Genomic DNA, 6,210 nt, shown 5'->3' on the forward strand with positions numbered 1-6,210 from the left:
AGGAACTTTCTTCTTGACACAAGGGTGCAATTTGGGGAAAAAAAGGGAGAGAGTCCCGTCAATATGCACGCACATCTATCCCTCCAGTGCGTTAACAGACGTACTGGCGGGATGGGCACCAACCACGCTCACTCTGCTCCAGAGTTCAAGGGCGCAGGAGGGGGTCTCGGAGTGACTCCACCCAGACTGGTCATTTACTGTGGTTCAGAATTGGTTAGCACTGGCCCAAGCAGACCGCTCTCAAAGCAAATGCTCTTTTACATTGACCTAACGAGTGGTGATGTGAACATGACCTCATATTTCCATCCCACCAGCCCGTTAGCAGACGGACTGGGGGGATGGGCACCGACCCCAAGGCCAATGGCACCTTGAATATTAGCACCAGTTTACAGTATAGAGACAGAGGCAGGAGGAGACTGTCGCTGATATTAAGGTGATCTAAACTGCCTCCTCAGACAAACAATTTTCCTCTTGATGAACATTTTGTGATGATTATTTGCAAATATTTCTCAGTTCCACTTGCTGGGAAAATCTCATTAGTTTATTGTCAGTGCAAACATTAAAGCAGCACAGACTTATTTTAAAATAACAGTCATGCCTTTTCATTTATCTTCTCACGGGCCACATACAATGACATGGCGGGCCGGATTTGACCCCTGGGCCTTGAGTTTGACACATGTGCTGTAGATAGATATAAGGCCGTGTCCAGCAGCAGATGGACGTAAAGTCAAACGATAAATTGGTGCTTATGTCCCACTGTCTGTTTTTATAAGTGCTTTACAAGGGAGTGTCTTTCTCTGAGTGACTTTCTTCTTAAATTGCACTTTTTCTCGTTAAATTGCACCTTTTCTCCTTAAATTGCACGTTTTCTCCTTGAAGGCTGTACACAGTAAATTTCCCAGTGTAAAAAATCCATAGTAAAAGTTTATTAACTCTTTAAGAGTAAGTATTACAAAAGTTAGAGTGAAACTCCCTCTAGCACCCTTGTAAAAATAGTGTAAACCCGTTAGTGTCATAATTGCACTGAGAAGCTCCGCCCCCTCACACTTCTCTCCAATTTTTTCGAGTCCGCCATTTTTTCTTCATCGCTTCACTTCGGCAAGTGGCTGCTACACGTCTCAAGTAAGTAGTAGTTTCGCAATTTCAACTATATTTCATGTATAAATGTGTTGAATGGACGAGCATGGCACACTTTTTCGTTTACCTTGTAATATTTAAGACAGTGGTTCTTAACCTGGGTTCGATCGAACCCTAGGGGTTCGGTGAGTCAGTCCCAGGGGTTCGGCAGAGGTCAATATACACACCAGACTCATATGATTCACGAACTGCGAGCGTCTCCAGACTCTGGCCGTGTCCTAATTCGACAAATGCACCTTTGCTGTGCCTATCGAACACTGTTCCCTCTAAACTGCGCGCGTGCTCAATTGCGCTCTGCTGACACGGTCTCCGCGCACAGACAATCTGTGCTGCGCACAAAAAAATCGAACCGGAGTTGAAAATAAAATAAACACACAACAATTCATTCTGCGCTATTTTTCAATGTGATTCAGTGAGTGTGACCGGGGACGAGCTGCTCCAGACAATTATGTGATTCACATACGTATTTGCGCAACTTATCCACGTTATTGACAGTCTCCTCATGAGCTGCTACCAGAGTTTTAGCCGATGTAGCCGACGTGGAGTGAAAACTCGCTGAAGATGCTAAGTGTTTAACCCCTTAATGTTCCGACGGCCCGCCCTCGGGCAAAGATCCGGGCGTAAAATTATGCGCACGTGCAGCAGTTTTGCGTTTTAAACATGACGAAACGGACAAAACAAAGGAAGTACGCGACCGAGGACACTGGATGTTGGTAGAAGTTAAACTAGACGCATCTCGGACCTGGAGCGGTTCGTGGAACCGAGTGAAGATCTCATGATGGACTCAGGAGTAGAGGACCTTATGATTTGACGGACTGGATGCTGTTCCTGATCGGTTGGTTTATTCTGCTATTGACTTAATTGTGGGTCAAATGTGTATTACGTGTAATCATTAGCATTAGCTAATGCCAATCTGCAGTAATAGAGCAGCTGGGTGTGCAGATACAGATTCCTCTCAGTGTGTATTGGTCATTGAATACTGTCACTTCGAATGGCATAAAAACATACAACGACATAAAAAACAGGAACAGACTTTGCTGTGAAAATGACATGAGGCCAAGGTGAAGCCCTGCATTTCTGACCTGGTCTGTCAAAGTCAACAACAGAAGTCACTGATTTGCAGTAAATATTCATTATTGTAGCCTGATGGAAATTAGATGATGGGTGTGTGTTAAAATGTTAAAAATAATAAAAAGCATAAATACAGTAAGTTCATTATTGGAATACATAATACAATACAAAATTAAAATAATTTCAGTGTGGTAGTATTAAAAAAGGTCATGTCTTGGTTAAAAGGTATGTATGTATGTAATTTGTTGTGAGTTCATTGTATTGGTTTTATTCTTTGAACACAGTGATGTTAATACAGTTTATTTTGTGCCCCAGTAAAACAAACATATGTCTTGAATTTGAAAAAAATTATATTTTATTTTTCAATAAAGAAGGGTTCGGTGAATGTGCAGATGGAACCGGTGGGGTTCAGTACCTCCAACAAGAAGAACCACTGATTTAAGACATATTTAGTGGTTATATGGAGCCCGCGCGAAGTGCGGTTGGGCTAGCTAGTGCGGTTGGGCTAGCTAGTTTCGGAGGAGAAAAAAACGGAGACTAGCATTTGAAAATTGTTCCAAATTGTTCCAAATGGATAATTATATTGTAAATATTTACATTTACAATATCACCACCAAAAATAAGCTCTCTTTAATCGTAATTTCAATACTAATGGTGACCAAGTATTAGACGCTGCCGCCCTGTCTCCGTCTATTTCATGGTCATAGTGGGCACGTCTTTACTACACGTAAAACACAGTAAAGTGCGCGACTTGAAATTATAATCTGAAATTGAATATCGCATTTTTAACTAATAAGTAGTTAGAGAGCACAGTTTTATTGAATCTTTACTGTGCTATGGAGCAGATTGTGACAGGGAGCGTAGCAGAGGGGACCATGAAGTAGTCGGTCACAAAGGGCGATGTTAGCGGGAGTTTTCTTAAGGGTTTGCTCCGCTCATAATGAGCCCAATGGAACTGAACCAGAGCCAGACGCGGCAGTGTGTCTAGTGTGAGTGCAAACGACCCATATCCAGGCGCGGGACGTGTCTTACTTGGCCCGGGAGGTGGAGGTGAGCCAAAGTACAGCACGTTTGCTTGTGTACGCGCACACGCACGACGTTAGTGCACGAGCCTCGTCAGGGCCGCGGGTGAAGCTGAGCCCGACTAATGTTACTCATAACTGAAGAAAAAAGTGTTTCAGATCCGCGCTTACCTTGAATAGGATTGTGGACGAGAAGCCTCTGCGTCTATCCGCGTCACTTTTTATATATATTTCATTTCGCTGGACGTATTTTCTCTGCTCAAGCGTTAGACCTGTTTACGTGAATAGCTGACGTCCTATGTGATGACGTCACTGGACCGGTGCTTTTTTTTATTTGTGCAGGTGAGCGTGCAGGCAACAAAATCTGCCATAATCGTTCCTGAGCACAGCAGTGCTGGTGTGAGTGTGTCCAAAATAACAGTTGTGATAGGTTCACCTTTTTAACCTATATTACAGTTCAAAAGAGAAGAGAAGACAAGAGAGATTATTTTGTCTCAATATTGAGGAGAAAGAGCGGGGAGGCAAAACCTTCAGTTTACAACCTCACTCCTTTCTGAAGTCTCCACCGTCTTTCTCCTCCTTTTATTTAGTTAGGGACCCTAGTTACAAATGCATTCTCAAGGGATGGGGGACATAGTTTACATACTTTGCAAGCAGAATAAAAACATATGACGAGATTCACAGAGAAATACATTTTGTTTTCGCATCTCCAAAGGTCATTCCCAAGATGTTTCTGTTTCACACATTCAGAGTGACCTTCTTCCCGTGGGATCCTGCAACTTTCAAAAGATAACTTCTGCAAGACTCAAGAACAAACATTAGTGCAGATTACATAGTTTACATAGTTGAAATGAATATAATGATTATAGTAACTACAGTTACAGTACAGTACCTACAGTACCTTTAAAATGAACAGTGAGATAACATCATATAACTTGAATATATATTTTGAATCCATCAAGTTGAATTGTTGACTTCAAAATAAAGTGAAAAGTGCCTTAGCATTAAAAGCATTTCTGTTTTTTTCAGAGAAAATGCTACTAAAAGTTAAAATAGCCAACGTCCAAAAGTTTGTTCGAGTTCCAGAGCTGAATCTGAGAGCATTTCTGGATGCAGGTAAGCAATATAGTGTAATAACATTTTTAATTTGTATCTGGTACCTAATGTAAACTCACAAAGAAATGTGCATAAACTGCTGAAATATTAGAACAGTACTAATCTTTACTGTTAGATGTGCTGGAATTACAGCATTACAACATTTTTAAGCAGGAAAAATTGATATTTTAATAATTTTATTATCTCCAGTGCAAAAATAATGTTCAGTGGCTGTGTCACATTTTATTTCCAAATTGTTCATACTGTTTTATTTCTTTTTAGCATTTATTAAGTTCGGTGTTTCACCTGTGACAGAAGGTGTGCACATCCTTGACAGTTCTGGACCTGAGCTTGATGAGGAGGTTTTCGAGGATGTGATAAAAGATCCTCAAACCGGTGTTCTGCCCATCACATATGATACCGGTTTGTATTGTGTGTAAAACATGACTTGATCTTGCTTTGGTAACTCTTGAATAGTTTTTAAGTCACTGATGGTCTCAGAATACAGTATGTTTTTTAATGTTTGTTTTAATTTATTTCTTGTAAAGTGAATGTTGAGTCTGCCAGAGGGATTGTGAATTTATATTTTTTTCTTTTTTTTTTGGCTACATCCAGGAGCATTATTATGGTGGTAAAAGTGGCAGTGGCTACTTGGCTTGGAGGCTTAAATACATTCAAAGATGCAATGCCCAAGAAAGAAGATCAGTTGAATAGAATATTATTTACTCTTTTTTGTTTTGCAGTTATCTTGATTGTTATTTGTGTGTTCTAGCCTCTTCTACTGAAGGAATAAGTGGTGAAGCACTGTTGGGAGGACCAACTGCCAGACGGGAGTTCCAGTATCTTCCAGAGGCACCTCTGAGTGACAAAGAATGTGGAGGAGCCGTGTCACTGATGACACATTCAGCTGATGAAAACACAGTAAAGAAGAAAATGAAGCAAACTTTTGCTTATCGGCGAAGCATGGTCCTGGACTCACAGTCAAGCAACGTACTGTCACACTTTCCACGATTCAAAGATGTCACAGGATTGGTAATTATCAAAAAAAGAGCATGGCTGATTCAAAGGTTGCTTAACAAATGTGTATTCACTTTTTGGAATTAAGAATAAATTATATCTAGATATCAGACATCATTATGTGCATATTTTATCAGTAAATAATTCTGTAAAATAGGTCTACTCAATTATCTAGGCTCCATTAATATTATAAGTCATATTACAATGACACATATATTCCTATTTTACTGATAGCTTTCAAGTTTATATATATATATATATATAATTTTTTTTTTTTTTGGTGACAAATATGTTTTTTCCTATTCCCATTGAATTCATCATTAGATGCCTAATTTCAGACACCAGTGGAGGATGTACCTGAGTAAAGGTCAGGTGAGGGAGGAGTGAGAGCAGGGACAGGTTTCATCATCTACTGATAAAATAAATCTGATCAATTTTTTTTTTTTTTTTTTTTTTTTAACTATTTATTTACATGATATTTCACAATAACAAACTGAATACATATCTACTGATAACACAAATATAAAAATACACAAAAAAAACACACACCAACACCAAATAAGCACACACAAGGGGGACAATATCATACCAAAAGGAGCCTTTATAACATAAAATATCAATAATCTGGTCTACTTCAGATTCACTTCACAAAAAAAACACAGGGAATCTATTACCCATTTAACTTTTTAGTCCATACCTATATGTGTTATTGTCTGCCATTCTGGGCCTAAAAACTCACGCAGGGGCGACCAGTCCTTAACAAAAGAGTCTAGCTTTCCTTCAAGGACATTGTAAAGCCTTTCATAAGGCAAAATTGATAGAAGTTTTTCACGCCAGAGGATGAGGGAGGGAGATTGTTCCTGGATCC

At 39.7% G+C, this 6,210-nt stretch overlaps 1 long non-coding RNA gene across 1 annotated transcript; it reads left to right on the forward strand.

The window, feature by feature from the left end:
* Positions 1 to 1,046: 1,046 nt before the first annotated feature.
* On the forward strand, positions 1,047 to 4,687 carry LOC129456691 (uncharacterized). Its single transcript, XR_008648899.1, has 4 exons — positions 1,047 to 1,126; positions 3,578 to 3,629; positions 4,260 to 4,346; positions 4,608 to 4,687. It is a non-coding gene; the product is annotated as an uncharacterized LOC129456691 (long non-coding RNA).
* The last annotated feature ends 1,523 nt before the right edge of the window (positions 4,688 to 6,210 follow it).

This window comes from Periophthalmus magnuspinnatus, chromosome 12 (genome assembly GCF_009829125.3).
Source record: "Periophthalmus magnuspinnatus isolate fPerMag1 chromosome 12, fPerMag1.2.pri, whole genome shotgun sequence".
NCBI classification, from domain to species: Eukaryota; Metazoa; Chordata; class Actinopteri; order Gobiiformes; family Gobiidae; genus Periophthalmus; species Periophthalmus magnuspinnatus.